General features: G+C 39.7%; 1 protein-coding gene across 7 annotated transcripts in view; it reads right to left on the bottom strand.

The window, feature by feature from the left end:
- Nucleotides 1-17,550, bottom strand: part of LOC121693845 (C-terminal-binding protein 2) — an 80,444-nt gene that overhangs the window by 56,884 nt on the left and 6,010 nt on the right. Inside the window, exon 1 of one of the 7 annotated variants that reach the window (XM_042073531.1) lies at nt 8,345-8,557. The exons of the other annotated variants lie outside the window; for them this stretch is intronic. The gene's annotated coding sequence lies outside the window, so the exon portion shown is untranslated. Of the gene's footprint in view, nt 1-8,344; nt 8,558-17,550 lie in introns of those variants that run through there. 7 annotated transcript variants of the gene reach the window in all.

The raw sequence follows: 17,550 nt of genomic DNA, 5'->3' as shown, positions 1-17,550 counted from the left end.
ACTTGGACTCTGACTTGAGCATTGACTGCATTCAGACTCATAAATTGGAACTGAATTAGGGCTGCAGGGCTGTACAGTGCGACATATATGTCGCACATGCTACAAAAAAAATAGTTGTGCGATGGATGATTTACCAACGTAGCACTGGTGCTACAGTATACAGTTTTGCTTATGGCAATACAATGCATGCTTGTGAGACTGACAGGGAGGCTACATCAATTACCTTCTACTGTGATCAGTGCAACTGGCTACACCAGATGTGATGGAGGCGCGTAGGCTACGTAAAAAAAAAAAATAGACGTCTTCTGTTTTTGCGCGTCGCGAACGGAGCTCTTCGTTACGTGCCCGGTGTAGGCTCCCGGTGAAACGCTTGTTTGTTTGTTTGAAGTGCGTAGACTACTTCTGTGAGCGGGGAATTGATGTAGGCTAGCTACTTTGATTTCAACTTAGTTGCAGTCTACGCGATTAAAAATTATGTCTACTTGTTTGTAGGCCTAGTATCCAAACAATCCAACTCCAAATCAAACAACACCTTGCAAATTATCCTCGCGAATCGAACAAGTGATAGCTATGTTTAGCCTAAAGCGAAAGTATCTTCCGACCGGGCCGGGCTGAGGGGATTAGATTAGGCAAGCAGAGGTAAAAGTTTGTGGCAATCGCCTTTGCATTTTTAGTTCAGTTTTAAACGAACAACTTAGTATCCAAACAACACCATTCAGATCTAAAACTTTGAAGAAAAAAGTCCACCGGGACGTTCGCTTCTATCTGTCAAATATGAGCCCAATTCATGCGCAACAGTCTCGCTTAGTAGTGCTTAATAACCTATACAAGATCGGTTCCAAAAAAAACATTCACGACACTTTAATTCAACTGCGTTAACCACAGACCTTCAGCTATCTTTAGTAAGCTACATACTGTAGCCTGTGTGTATGGAACAGTCTAGGGATGCATTTCATGGGTGCACTGTTTGACATGTCAGTTAGCCTACTCATTTGCACCACTGGTTAGATGTAATTACGGTATTTCACTCGTGCAATGACAATAAGGTTGAATGTAGGGTTACTCTAATCTAAAATCTTAGAAATATGAACTAAACGTGAATTAAATCTTAGTGGAATAAAATCTTCAGCATATCTTCTACTTATTCAAAAATAAATGAACTGACTTCCAATGCATGAATAAGAAAAAATAGCAAAAAATCAATGGCATGACCTGTCTTCCTGATACCCATTGAAAAGTCTAACTGCATGGAACCGTCAGGGATTGTTTTTTTGTTTTTACAAAAACACAACAACCAAATAACATATGTTGATAGCTTTTGTTCATCTCAAACACAATGTAGCCAGGCGAGATGTTTGCAACTACATGAGCTCCTATCAATCCAGTTGCAGTAGGCCTAGATCCCAACCACAATTGATGAACTGTGATGAACTGCCCTACTTTTGATTGTTTTTAGAGATTTTAGAGGTTTTATATCGATGCTACAGAATTTGTGGCTGGTGCTACAAAACTTTTAACCCCTGTAGCACCAGTGCTACTTGCAAAAAAAGCCCTGGGCTGTCACTTTACGTTCGAAAATCGATTGCTCAATCGATTGGACCAACCAACACAAGTTTCCAAAACTAAAATAGGGAATTTAACCAAATATGTACACTGTTAATTTTAAACGAATTAAACAACTAAAAAAAAAAAAAGATAGATGTAACAAAACCATAGACTAGGGGTGCACCGATCAGATATCGGCCCCGAAAATAGCTGGATCGGGGATCGGACTGAGCCATGGCGCGCACACAGCGCGCAACTAGCCTGCTGCCACGAATACTTTTGGGCGTTTGTCATTAAGCCACATCATTGTCATTACAGTTTGCCAGCCAGCCATAGACTGAACCAAACTCACAAACAAGCAGAAAAAGAAAAATAAGTGATAATCCCTAATAACTTGAGGAGTTTGATATGGAAGCACATACGAAGGACAAAGTGGTATGCAAACTGCAATCGTGAGTACATAGGTGAAATTTGACATTTCTAATCATAAAAACAGCCATGTTGAAGCCTGCAGTAATGTTCTTCATTGATGTTATGGCAGTCCACTCTGCTTATTGTTTTTCGAGAATGTTGCACTTAGCCATGGCGCGTACACAGCGCGCAACTAGCCTGCTGCCACGAATACTTTTGGGTGATTGTCATTACAGTTTGCCAGCCTTTATATTTCTGTTTTACTATTCATGATGTCGATCGTCACGCGTTTTTGTTAAATTTTTTAGGTAACACATGAAATGTGTGATGTTCAACACAAAATAGGCCTAGGCCTACTTAAACCAAATACATTGTCATATTTATCTGTTATCTGTATACATTTTGCCTGGTATTGGTGTTGCACGGTGTATCGAAACTAGAAAGGCATCAGGTACACAGAGGCCCATTTGTGAAATATGTTTCAAAGTCATTCAAAAGCAATAGGCTAGGATACGCATAGAACTTGGCTAAGCACCTCGCAGACATATCCCAACATTTGTAAGGAGAATGACAGGTAAACGAATAGGCTATAGAAAACACCACTACATGATTAGTGCCAAGTTCATCCCTTCAGTTGTAGTCTAGCCTAACTGAAATGAGTATGGTTTTTTGTGATAAAGCGAACCTTTCTTCATCTGTGAATTTTGACGAGACATAACGACTGATAGTGTGCTAACGTGATGAAAATGCAATGTTCATGCTAGTATAACATTAACCTACCATAACTTGCAAACAATCTATTTAATATTCGGTCAGTATTACTGGTAATGTTTGTCATGGCATGTAGATTGCAATTTGTTCAATAATTATTGCCCAGATGTAGGATAGGCTACCCGAAATGCGCTAATTAAAGCCCACAGCATAATACCACTGCAGCATGTTCCTAATAATAATAGTAGCGACTTATTTTTATGTGGTAGCAAATAATGTTATCAAAGAAATAGACGTAATGTACACAGATATATTACAACAGGTAGGCCTATCTAACGAAGACCTGGTTGGAACGTTGTACTTGTACACTGGAAGCAAAGAAGACTTCACCTTTTCCCCTTTGCAACTGTCAAAGAAATCCCATACACGGGAAGGCCTAGGGTAGCCTACATCAGATGGCCTAAAGATTAGGCCCCTCTGCATAGCATTCAGTGATTTGCATGCAGTAATTTCAACACTGACCTTGATCTAGCCTACTTTGGCTATTTAAAGGTACTTTATTGCCAAAACACAACACAATGTAAATTAACTATAATAAAGGACTTAATTACACACAAATTACTATTTTACTGACTATAAAAAATAATAATTATGTAGGAAGTTTAGAACCCAGAATTGACCTGCATACTACAAAGGTGCACCAAATACAACACAAATGGCTCAATACACTTGGAGGAGATCTGCGTCCTTTCTTTTCCAGATATTTTAGGATTTCGCCGTGGAATCGTTTCAGTATTGAGCATCGAGATATTTATGGCAAGTATCGTATCGAAGTCATAATTTTGGTATCGTGACAACACTATCTAGAAATGCAAACGTTCACACTGGCAGTTAAAAACGTATTTATTAGTTTAAACTTACAACTCCGTTTACCGTTTTATTTAGCACCATTCAAACTCGTTTACACTCTGTGTGAACTTCCTACGTTCTCGTGGGGAAATCGGACTGCACCAGTATGGGTAAATAGAGGGTTCCGCGGGTGATTAATGGTGTGAACCATTTTGGCAGGGGTGTTTTAATATCACTAGCATGGGATTTTTATCTGCATAAAGCTGTTTTTTGGTGGGAGAAAAATGTATACTGTGTGTGCTTTATGTTTGCTTGTTAGATTTATTACTTGGTAATAACTGTGAACTTGAATTTGAATGCTGCTTCAAGTTGCTGTTGGTGCACAATTGTTTATATTTTAATAATAATAATAATAATAATAATAATAATAATAATAATAATAATAATCATAACAATTCATTACATTTGTTATTTTGTGACATTTTGTCCTAGGAAATACATGTTTAGTTAGAGAAAGTAATGTTTAAGTCAAGCCTGATGCCTTTAATCTCATGGTGAGGTATACAGTTTATTAATTCAACAATGATATCGGATCTGTATAGGATAGGCCTAGGCCTATTTTGTTCAACACAAAATAGGCCTAGGCCTACTTAAATCAAATACATTGTCATTTTCATCTGTTATCTGTATACATTTTGCCTGGTATTAGTGTTGCACGGTGTATCGAAACTAGAAAGGCATCAGGTACAAAGAGGCCCATTTGTAAAATATGTTTCAAAGTCATTCAAAAGCAGTAGGCTAGGATACGCATAGTTGAATGTTGCACTTCTGTTTGTTATTGTGCACGAAACTTCACGCCAATAGTCTGTGGATTGGCCTATATTTGCCGTTGAAAATGGAAACGTCTTTAGACATAGAAAATCAATTTTACAAATGGGCGCACTGTAGAGCCCTGTAACGTTAGAATACTGTTGGGTTACCGAGGTTAGCACACATAACGTTACAGCTACTTGTCAATATTGACTTTTTGTGCAAGGCAAGTATAACTATAGGCCATTAATTTTATTGACTCCGACACAGAATGTTTGCTCAACACCCCCCCACCTACCACCACAAATAGAAATCAATTCTGTGGGAAACACTAGACAATTATGACAGAATCTAACTACAAATACACCCACAAATGTGACTCTCCAGCTTTTATTATTGGCCTACCTGGGAGATATTAAGAATGCATTTTGTGCGGTTCTGTTAGCTTATCTATCTAGCATGTAAGGACAACGCCAAGCTACCGAACGATTTCCATGAAACTTGGTGGAAAGAATGGGCTGATCCTTCTCCCTCTCTACATGATCGGACTGGAAATCAGAAGGGCGGTGGAACCAACTTTAAAATAGTTGTCTCTCGTTGCTGCCCTAAGCCAGCAAGTGATAAGGTTGGGCGATAGCAATAGGCTAAGTGACATCATGTAAGTGTCTACTCTAGTTGACTGCATTAGCAAATTAATGCTTGTGGGCTGTAGGCCTACTTTGTTTAAACTTTACAGTCTTAGGTTTGTAACGAAATCCTAAAAAAGTTACCTAGTGGAAATGAAAGACGGTGGCACCTCTTCAAAGTTTGTTTCTCCGTCTTGCTAAGCTCCATTACATTGCTACATTAGCAGGGAAGTGCTGATAGGTTGCAGGTTTCAGGGTCCATCCACTGGTTCTCTGGAGGTGTCCTGTTAATGTCTAACGTGCACAGTTTGCAGTGCAAGAAAAAACTTTTGCAAATTAAGGCGAGACGCGGCAGGTCAAAGTATCGTTTTTTTCATCCACTGGTCAATTTCGAGATTTTGGGCTAGTTTTCTACCTTAGCATGTATTCTTTCACACTACTACAACAACAATGTCTGATTTACACATTTAGGTGTTTATTTCATTACATTTTGTCTACTCGTGCCAGTATATTTCTCTTAAATTCACTAAAAGTTAGCCTTCCAACGTTTCGTGCTCTACCGCGACCGTAATACGAAACATATCATGTGTAGTACCGTTGGAAAGCTACGTTTTTCCTGCATGACGTTGTGTAATCAAAATATGGACACTACCTTTGTATCGGCAACCAATCGCAAAGGCGAGTCTAGGCTGAGAACGGAATCGCATTGGCTGTGTTCCAAGGTTGTTTTCTCAAATTGAGTTTTTGTCATAATTTTGTCTTAGCAGTATTCTGAAGATATTTACAGAGCAAATCATACAATACAAATACAAATCATAATGAGATAATGCCCAATTTGCATAATTAAACATTCAAATTTCAAAAACTTGTAATACATTTTTTTCATAAAATAATCAACTGAGGAAGTTTCATGGTGATGTCTATTAAAACATTTTACCCTATTCACCTGTAGTGTAGTAACAACAAATGTACCATGTACCGTTGCGTCCCAAATGCACATTGCTTCCTTTTTAGTCCTTTAAGTTTCACCCCCAATATCAGAAATCGTTCGTACTTGAGCAAACTTCTCCAAGTCCAGTATTTCCCCTATGCATTCAAATTATATTATTAATGCCGCAGCAAAATCTTCACATAATCAGCAATTATCACGGCCGAAGTAATGGTATTCACTTAGGGGCGAATTCTACCATTCATGCGTAAATTGTGCATTAGCCCTTTTTTACGCGCTTCAGTTACGCACTTTTCAGTTACACGTATTATTCAACTCCCTGTCACACCTAGGCTGGGTGAACCTAGCCTGATCTGACAGCGGTTTCTTTTCCGCCCTGCAGCTCAGGCTGGAAACTTGTACAACTTGTACACTGCTTCCGTTACACTTTTGCGGGGACCAATCACAAACTGGCTTATCCACCTGGCGCGCTATTGACAGGTTTAAAACGATGACGATAGCGGGAGAGCCTGGAGTTTTCGCGTCACCCGGTTCTTTGGTCAGATTGGTGAATGACTATCCAATTGCGTACAGAGTTATTTGAGCTCTGCCTATTGATCACGCCTCTTGTACAGTAGAAAATACATAGCGGACTCCCCAGACTAATGTCCAATCTTAAAAGATAGTCTGGCTTTCACCAGACTGTCACACCCACAGCGCGCAAGTTCTAAATCAAGGCGGCCTTATGAAAGAGGCGTGATCTATTTAAAATAGAACCAGACTGATCCACTACCTCTTTAATTTAGGTTGATTTGAAAACATGGAATGTAGACTCTCCTTGACCTTCTGAATGCCATTTAAATCCAGAAAGAACAGAAACCAGTGTTTGATTTTGAAAACGTATGCATGGTAAACTAAATAGATAGAGAACGGCCTTAAGTAAAATGGTGTGTCACATAGCCTAACAAAGAATTGACTTCACAAAATTTCACTTTTGCTTTCAGGTGTGTTTATAAAGAGTCAAGACGTGCTTGAGGTGTGTAGATTTATAATTTAAAAACTCAGTGTTGAGAAAGAACGTTTCAATGGCAGCTGTTTCTCATACCATCAATTTATCTATGCTAACGATTCTGTAGACTGACACCTGCAGCTTTGAATACAGTTGAGAAATTGGTATACGATGGCAACCTCTATTACAAACGAATCAAGAGACAGGAGAATATAAACTATATAAACTATGCTGCTCGACAATAGTGCAGACGTCTGTGTAAATGTGTGGATGACTTTAGTCAAGTTGGAAAGAAATGGACAGATTCGAACGAAGTAGGCTATCGGATTATGACTTCGCGTTAAAACTTGCACAGATGCACAGGGGTGATTCTTGCAAAATTAGACTTAAGTGGTGTCATGAAGCATTTTGATGATAAAAGTAAATGCTATCAAAATAATAAGGATAAAATTATAAACATCTCTTCATTTAATATTTTGCACATGATTTCAAAAGACATCATATATTTGTTTTTTCACATTTCAGAGGACATTTCTCATTACTGCAACGTGTCCATAACTGGATTTGGGTTCTTTGAGATGGAAATATTAATAAAAAAAAAAAGAAAAAGCTTCAGTGCATGTTATACTAAACAATTACAGAAAAGAAACATGTGGTATTTGGTGATCATTGGTAAATGTAGTGACAATAAGAAATACAAATGTGTCACAGACCAATTTTCTCATCCTCCGCAACAATTTTCAATCATTGTTTAAGTCTTCAAGGAACTTACATTTTCAAGGAATTTTGTTGGAAGGGACAGTATTGATTGTGACCCTCAAGATGGCTTCCACGTACAGTTGTTCTATTATCTCTCCAGATAAAAGTTAAACGTTTGTTTGTCATTGTACTGTACCTACAGTGCTGGCCAAAAGTATTGGCACCCCTGCTAAAGTTGACTGAAAAGAGGAATATAAAATCGTCTTTTGGAAATTAATCTTAATGCCTTAAGTGAAAAATTAGGAAATATCTAACCTAAGGACACCAATTTTATTAGTGAATGAATAATGTATCATAAATAAATAAATGTTCTTCCTTAAAATACAGGGGTCATAAGTATTGGCACCCCTATGTTAAATTCCCATAGAGACAGGCAGATTTTTATTTTTAAAGGCCAGTTATTTCATGGATCCAGAATACTGTGCATCCTGATAAAGTTACCTTGGCCTTTGGAATTAAAATAGCCCCACATCATCACATACCCTTCATCATACCTATAGAGTTAGCCTATTAGCTGGTTTGATTTGCATTGAGCTCAATGACTCAATACATATAGCGACCACAGAAATCAAAAGGGCAACTTAAGAACAAAGCTAAATCCAATGCGGGCAAATCCCTCCATTCAAGACAATGACAAAATCAGTAGATGACGTGAGTTTGTGGAAGATTGTTCCATGTGTGCAGAGGCTGACATACCGCTGTCAGTTTCTTGAAACATTGCAAGGAGCCAGTCCCATTCCCAGACGCGAATGTCAGCAACCTCAAGCAGACGCGCAGGCCCACCATTCAAAAAGTGCTGCAATAGATTCTCACTGACGAGAGAGAGCAACACCAAGCCCCTTACCATCATGTAGCCATACTTCAATGGAGATGTGTGCTAACGATGGTAGGCTAAATGCTCTAGAAAACAACACATATTTAAAATGAAAAGTGAATCTACAAACAAGTAGGCTACTTTTATGTAATAGAACATTTTGAGTAACAAAGTGCCCTTTTATCGAGATCTAAACTTGCAGCCTAGTTATGGCCATGTAGTTGAAGTTATGCAGGCCCTAACTGTTGTTTTTGAGCAGAGATTTGTTGAATATTTGGCTAAATGTTGGAGAACTTTGAATGATTGGCTTTGCTGAATATTTAAAAAGCTGAATTGTGTTTGTAAATCCGAAAAAAAAAAAAAAAAAAAAAAAAAAAAAATGTCATAGGGCCCTACCTACACGACTTTTAGTCTGACTGTAGTCGGTAAGCTCCAATATCAAAAGTGGGTGATTATAACAGGGTTTTCCCTATTTAAAAATGTAGCCTCATGGATAAGGTAATGTCACGAAACAACTGCTTGATACCTGACAAAGACCTCTGGTCGAAATGTGGCAGCCTAATATATATAACCCCATTATATAACAGTGTGCGGGTATCTATTTAATTTTTCATATGTTGGCTCAGCCTTGTAGGCTACCCAGGCACCGGTTTCATTTTTTGTAGATGTGCGTGCGCTTTCAACCAATCAATATCGGGAAATATGCCACCGTGTGACACTGTAATGGGAAAAAACGTAAAGCCGTATCAGTATATTAAGCACCGAATTTGATACTGTAATGTTAACTTGTAACGTTCTGTGTAACCTACTTGGATTTAGAACTAGGACTACAGCCGACATCAAGCAATATGCCGTTTCACCTTGTAGTGGCGTTCGACCTTAATACAGACCTTGGGAGCGCGTAGCTGGAAAGGTGCATAAGTCAGTGGCAGAATGCGCGCAACAGTTGCATACATAAACGCTCAGATTTTGGGGTTGCTCCTCCCAATACGCGCAACTCCCTACATCGCAAGTAAATGACCGATTTAAGTGAAGGGGAGAATTTGCGCAGGCTGAAGAGCACGTAGTTACGGCAAAGTCCTTTTAGGCAGGTCCCTCCACTCGGCGGCCAATTTGTAACACTTTTTGGGCACTTATCTGTCATCCATTTTGGCAGAAATGCGTGTGCGCACGACACCAACCTTGCTCCAGCAGCAAGATCACAACACATGATTGGCACGATGTATTCACAACACACCACATGATTGGCACAATCTATTCACATGTGGACTTTTTTTGCTGCGGAAAGGGCTGGATATGTGCAGACAACTGCCATATTGGTGTTACAAATTAAACCCCATGCATTTCTTTTTTGAGTGCCGTGTCTCCTCATTAGAACGTCTCTGGTTATGAACTTTTTTTTTTTTACTTACGCACATGGGAGAATTCGCCCCTTACACATTGTGAAAGCACAACAGCCAAAGCCATCTTGATTTTTTATTTTCTTTTGGAGTCATTGACTAAGTTAAGTGCATCAAATCCTCACGGAACCTCTTATTATTCAACATAAAGGTTACATTTTGGGCAATGTCATTCAAACATTTCAGTCAAACAATTTGTTAACCAATACGTAAACTTACAGATACATCTGTATTCAAACAAACTGGCTGTATAACTGGCAATTCATTTGTATCTACATGTACAGTTTGTACAAACAAATCAAACATTAAGTATCACATACTACAGTGGTGTTTAGGGTGCAGAATCTGCTTGACCATGCCTACAAATTAATTCACACTGTAAGTTTAATCAGCCTAGCTGTCTATGAGCCTACGCAATTTTGGCCAGCAAGGAAATTCAAAATGACAATGAAACCGTTAGAGTTGGCTGAGATCTGATAAAGCGAATCCGTTGTGCATCTGAAGTGCAGACCATAGTGAAACCGAGCTGGACCAGTGTCGGCCCACATCAGCCGCAGATCCGTTATGCGGGTCCGGGCCAATTTTGGGCTGATATGCATTTATTCCTTTTAGTGGATCTGGGTGGTCCCTTTGGCGGATCATGTGGAACACAGATCTGTCCCAGTGTCTTTGCTATGTAGGTTGTTCTGAGAAGAAAGAAATGGCAACAGCTGTTTGTGATGCTTTGCTTTGCTCCTATACACACATTCTCCATGTAAATAATTGGCTATAAATCCATGGAGAAAGCATAGGCTATTCTCTTACTCACAATGCTTGATTAACATATTTGAAGAACTAAAAGAACTAGGAGAAAATGTCTGATTTTTCTGACCGATGCGATTGCACTTTGCTTTTTGAATGGCAATGTCAAGATTCAGTTCAATATTCTGAATGTCTCTTTAGGCGTTTTCAGACTTAAAGTTTGTTTGGCAGGAAATGGATTGTTACAATGCTGCATACAGACTTTAGTCTGATCATTGTTTCCAGACGTACCAAATGCGTAATAATTGAGCGGACTGCTCCGTCAGGTCACTTTTTGGTGTTTATCTTCTGGTCATAACAGCAACTGGAGCACACTGGAGCAACAGTTTTGTGGGGTGATCTTGGCTCTGATTTCCTATTGGACTACATTGTTTGCATTAGGGCTGTAACGATACACGATATGAAACCAAAATCGCGACACTCAAATCCACGATCTTGTGTCGCGGTGTATGAAGGCAGAATCGCGTTACACCCCTTCCAGCTCCCAGAGTTATCATTCCCGTTCAGATCCAATGCTACCAAATCTTTAAATTGCTATTAGTATTATTTGAACATTATAAAATATGTAGACCTACAACACAAAACCGGTTGAGGATAAATTATTTTTTTACCTAATTGTAGACCTACCTGTAAACTTCCTCCAATTACATGTCATGTGACTACCTTTCCAATCATGTGACGCCTGCCTGCAAAAGTTGAGCTAGTTGAAGAAGAACCTAGAAACGTGGCAACCAACCCAGAAATTGCGGACCCTCCCTCCTCATTTAGGTCAGCATTATGGCAACATTTCGGCTACCCAGTGGAGATAAAGGATGGCAATTGTGTGGTCGACAAGAACGGTTCCCTAAGTGACAGGCAACACAACCAACATGCAGATGCATATCTTACGGCACCATCCAGAAATCAATTAAACTGCAGCACAGAAAACAACCCAGCAGCAGCCCACACTGCCTAGTTTTTTCCAAGCAAAGTTTCCAGCGAATTCAGATCGAGCACAGAAAATTACAAATGCAATTGCAATTTTTATGGCACTGGATATGCGACCCTTTTCTGTTGTCGAAAACGAGGGGTTCAAATATTGACTCCGTGTGCTCAAGCCCCGTTATCAATTACCAAGCCGGGCGCATTTCTCGCAAAGTGTGCTACCAAAACTTCTAGAGAAAACAAAGGCTAAAGCTGAGGAAGGGCGACTGCTGAATCCATCGCAATCACCACAGATGGATGGACGTCCCGTGCAACAGACAGCTACATGACTATAACCACACACTATATTACGAGCAATTGGCAGATAGCAAACCACGTCCTCCAAACACGCCCGGTGTATGAGAGCCATACAAGCGACCATTTATCGGGAATACTTAAAGAGGCTGTGATAGATTGGAAGATCAGCAGATCAAACGTCCCCATTCCAGTGACAACAGACAACGCCAGAAACATTGCCAATGCTGTCGAAGCGGCCGGAATTTCACCGCATATACGATGCTTTGCTCACACTGTTAATCTGGCTGCGCAGAGAGGGATGGGTGTTCACCAGATGTCCCGACTCCTAGGCAGAGTGAGGAAAGTTGTCACGTTTTACCACCGCAGCACAACAGCTGCAGCTGTGTTGAAGGAGAAACAGGTGATGCTACAGCTGCCCTTACACAAGCTGGTCCAGGATGTGGCTACTAGGTGGAACTCTAGCCACAACATGCTCGAGCGCTACCTTGAGCAGCAGGCTGCTGTTTTCTCGGCATTAACAGACAAGAGTGTCAAGAAGAACATTAAAGACATTGTCACTCATAGCTGAAGACATGGTCCAGGTTCTTAAACCTTTGAAAAATGTGACAACCCTCATGAGCACTGAGCAGATGGCAACTATTTGCCAATGATAGTGCCATTGAAACACTGAATCCTGGCCTCCATGAAGAACAGTGGCACTGACTCAACAGTAGTGAAAGACATCAAAGCTGCTATTACACATGACTTTGAGGACAGATACCCTGATACGGATAGGGCACTAATTTAGTTTCTTCATATGAGCACTGCACTTGACCCCCATTTCAAATCTCTACCTTTCCTTGATGAGACCACCCATGACACAATCTTCAAGAGTCTGACAGAGAATTCTGGAAGATTGCTCACAGACTGTTCAGGTATTTGATTGTTTTAATATTAATATTATTAAATAAAGTGCTGTGTAAATTAGTTAGGCCTATTTATTTAAAGTCAGTATTTAAATATCGTCAGATAATAAATGCTTAACTTTATTAAACTAGCTTAATTCGTCCTGGATTTCATATCCTCCATTGTATCTAACATTATGCTGCAATTGTGTTATGGATTTTGTTTTAAAGGCCCAGACTTCCAGGGGGGAGACAGAGGAGCAATCAGAGATCGCCTCCAGCAGCAGTGACCGTCCTCCTCCAGCCAAAAGAGCACCAATGGCTGAACTGTTTGGAGACCAATGGAACAGGCATCATCATCCAAGCCTTTGTCTGAAGTGGTGGATGAGGAGGTGCAGCGTTACAGAGCAGTGCAGAGCCTCTCAGTGGAAGGACAACCAGAACCAGTTCCCTCATTTAGCCAAGTTGGCTAAAAGTTACCTTGGAATCCCAGCCACATCTGTCCCCAGTGAGAGAGTGTTCTCTACGGCAGGTGACATTGTCACAGCACAGAGAGCAAGCCTCTCACCAGACAATGTTGACATGATGGTGTTTCTGAAGAAGAATTTTCAACTGCCTTAAATCAACTTCACAACGATTTTGCTTTTCTTAAGAGAAAGAAGTTGTTTATTTGTTTAATGTTTACTTGATTTGTGGTTTGCAGCACCAGTAGTAAGCCTCAGTTACCTCAGCGTGAAACAGTAGCCATTTCATTTACTTTGTAAATGTAAGAGAACTTGATTGAAGAAGAATTTTCAACATGCTTGAATCATCTCCACAATGGAGATTAGTTCTGTTTGTTTTTCAACAGTATTTTAAGAAAACAGAAGTGTTATAGCTTTGGCTATTTATTTATTTTATATATGGCTATATAAATTGTTAATAATTTGCATTGTTAATATTGTTGTGTTCAGTTTATAAAGGTTTTCATTAAAATGTCAAAAAATGTTATTTAATAAAAAATATCATTATTAATAAAAATCCCCCCCCCAAAAAAAAAAAAAATCATGATACGAACCGAATCGTGGGTTTGGTGTATCGTTACAGCCCTAGTTTGCATTCATCACTTTTGGCAAATTGTGGAGTGAGAGAACGTGTGGCATACAAGGACATTCAAGTAAGTGAGTACACAACTGGAGACTACATTATAGGCCAGCATTTTGAATATCTTGTTGAGCAGCGGGGTAGCATGTGCATAACGGATCTGCATAACGGATCTGTGGCTAATGTGGACCAGCATTGGTCCAGCTCTGTTTCACTATGGTCTGCCCTTCAGATGCAGAACGGATCAGATATGAGCCAACTCTTACGGTTTCATTGTCATTTAGATTTTCTGTGCTGGCCAAAATTGCATAGGCTCATAGACAGCCAGGTTAATTAAACTTACAGTGTGATTAATTAGTTTACAGGTATGGTATCTCGCGACTGCGGTGTTCCTCCGATTAACACAGTCTGGCTCTGCTACCTGTATGCTCACGGCAATCCAAACTTTTCTCATCGGTCATTCCCCATTTGGTGGAACACACTACCAGAGGAAGGACATTCCTCTCCATCATCAAAACCCCCCTGAAAACCTACCTTTTCCAAGAAATTCCCTCTCCTAGCACTACTAAAGAACTGAACATGCTTAATGTCACTTACTACAACCTTCTTCTCTATCCTGACTATCCCTCCTTCTTCCCTTGACTTAAAGCCCGTGTTGCAGGTTAACCACCACTGTCGATTCATGGGTACATAAAGCACTCAAGATACATAATTTAAAAAAATGTCTCCAAATGGTGTTAAATGCCCATTTTTGGTATTAGCAGGGTTTTTAAACGCAATTCGGTGATGACGCAACATTGCAGGCTACATGATCTGCACTGCACTTCATTCATTTCAATGCATTCCAATAGACATTGCGGAACCGCACTTTCAACATAAAGTTTGTATATTTACATTTTGAATTTCATCACAGCATTTATATCACAGCTACCCTATGATCTACCAAAGGTAATAACGTTGTCTGATTTCAATTTAGTTTTTTTTTTCCTGATTTTCAGGAGGTCTCGTTTTGGAGGGTATGTTTTACATTCATTTCTATGGGAAACGGTCATGGTTACACGTTCAACATAGTTTGTATATTTACACTTCGAATTTCGTTACAGCATTTATATCACAACTACCCTATGGTCTAACAAAGATAACATCATCTTCCGATTTTAGTTTAATGCAATTTTCTGAATTTGAGAAGCCTCGTTACGAGGCTACATAATGCACCTAATTAGGTCAATGCATTCCTTATACAACGCTTTTTTTTGTTTAGCCTAACGTTACGGTCAGTGAACAGCACCGAGTGAAAGTCAACATTTTCTTTATATCTAGTGATGGTGATCATGTTGTTAGTTCAGATAAGTAGGCTACTGGGTAAACTTAGTCAGAAGATCTAGAAATATAAAGCATAATGATAGCTATGGGCCATCATGTTTTATGGGCCATCAACTTTTCATGTTTTTTTTTTCGTTTTTTTTTTTTTTAATCTATGCTAGTAAGACATTCTAAAATCTTCAAGGGTGGGACCTTACTGAAAACATCAGCTTTATCATTTTGGTGATAAAATTGTTGTCTTTTGGTTTTCAAGGCAGGGCAACAGATCAAACTATTCACTGTGACAGGGGCATTTTGCAATATTGGCATAATGGAGCATCTTTACCACTCAATAGAAAGCTAGAAGTGAATCTTGAATGTCCTATACGGCATCTGGTATAAGCTATTTGATCGCGTCTGGATTGAAAAGAAAAATAGTCTCTTCTTTACAGTAGGATGGATTTCGTTGTTGGTACATTGGTCCCATTCAGATTGCCACTTATCTGTGATGTAAGAATTCAGTGTAGGTTTAAGGTCTGAAGCAGGGATTTGACATTCTGTGACTTCTTTATTGAGGGCTTGCTTAGGAGCACTGTCCGCTTTCTCATTTCCCCTCAAACCAACATGGCCTGGGACCCAGCAAAAAACTACACTCAAGTTTTGGTTCTTTAGACGTTCATCAACTTCACTTAAATCCTTAACAATTTCAGGTCGTCTCAAATTCCAAGGGGGACTAGAGCAAAAATGAGTGTGTGTTACACTGTCCATGTTGATGTTCAGGTAGGGTCTTATTCGGACTCCAAAAGGACTGATATACTTTGGTCTAGCTTCAGCTTCAACAGCAGTTGCTGTGGCTGAAAAATTTAGTAGGCTGGATTATCTTTGCAGGCTTTAAGCTTGACTGCATATTCAAGAGACAACTTCAAGCAGCGATTTTGAAGTGAGGGTTCACTTGCTTACTTAGACCTTTGTGCATCGTTTTCGCAGCAAGGGCCAAATTATTCTTTAATATTAAGGAAATCCCTTCATCAAACGTAAAGTAGGCCTATTTGCATTCCCAAACAGCAACGATAGCCTGTAGAGTAGCCTATTCTGTTCCAAACACGCTGAGAAAGGGAGCTAATGACTTCAGTATTCTTCAGCCTATTCACAGCCTTCAGCCTGTTCACAGCCTATTTAAGGTAACAGGCAAATGTTATGTATTATTATCACCAGACACGATCACTGGTTACAACAATGACTATGATTGCTAGTTTTTATTATCGTATGTAGGGTTGGGCACCGAAACACGGTTCTAATATGGCACCGGTGCCGACGCACACGGTAGTAACTGCATCGAATAACAACGTGGATTTCGGTGCCTCATTTCAGTGCTTAAATAGCGTTTCTTTTTTTTTACGAGGCATCACTGCATGTCATGCGCCATCTCTAACGTCTTGCTCTGATAGCAACACATCCAGATACAGTTAGCGAACATATGATAAACACTGGATGTATAAACCAGAGGGGTGCACACATAGGCGAGTGGACAGTGTTTGACAGCTAGCGTGAGCCAAAGTAGCTTACTTTAAAGCGATATCGCGAGCTCCTGTCAAAATCTAGCAGTGGGCCTAACTACACACAAGCAAAAGGCTATGAAACAACATCAACAGTAGCCTTTACGTTACACAATATCCTTGCTAATGCGCTAACTGACATTTGAAATGTTATCAGCAAAGTTGTAAGGTGAAAACTTTATTTCACGGTGTGTTCTAAACAACATAATGGCATGATATTAATCTTTCATGTGCATGAGGCCCATATAGCATCACAATGAATATGAAGATCATTAAAAGTTAGCTGGCAAAAACATAAATTTGTAGGTTACATACCTGATGTCACTGAGCTGTCAAAGAGGCTACGAAACCATCTCCGTACGTTATCGCTAATTAAACTCAGCTGACTGGTGTTAGCGCATAGCCATAGTTGCTGTTAAAATGCCTACTAGGCTAGCGCTGGGAATCTAAACACTTCAACACCGACATGTAGCCTAACAGGTAGCCGAACACACTGAATTAACTGGAAAGTAGAGTCCCTGTTAGATTAGCTTGCTTGCAAATGCTGTTGTCCATGACCTCGCAGTCCTATGGCAAGCGGTTTTTACATACCGCCTACACTGGGTAAACTTGAAAGCAGAGCTTACCATTGTGTGTGCATGCATGGCAAGCTGTTTTAACATTTTAATGTATTATTCGTAGGAGCAATGAGATATTGATAGCAAATTGAATATAACAGAAAAAAGCAATTCATGCTTTAGACCATTTTAATTTAAAACATTTTTAAAACAAAGTACCGGTTCAGGGACCGTTTCGGCACCGGCACCATTTTAAAAGTATCGATTTAGCACCGGTATCGGAT

The sequence above is a fragment of the Alosa sapidissima genome, chromosome 20 (genome assembly GCF_018492685.1).
Source record: "Alosa sapidissima isolate fAloSap1 chromosome 20, fAloSap1.pri, whole genome shotgun sequence".
Taxonomy (NCBI): domain Eukaryota; kingdom Metazoa; phylum Chordata; class Actinopteri; order Clupeiformes; family Clupeidae; genus Alosa; species Alosa sapidissima.
Note: the sequence above shows the minus strand (reverse complement) of the source record. Positions and strands in the feature narration are given on the sequence as shown.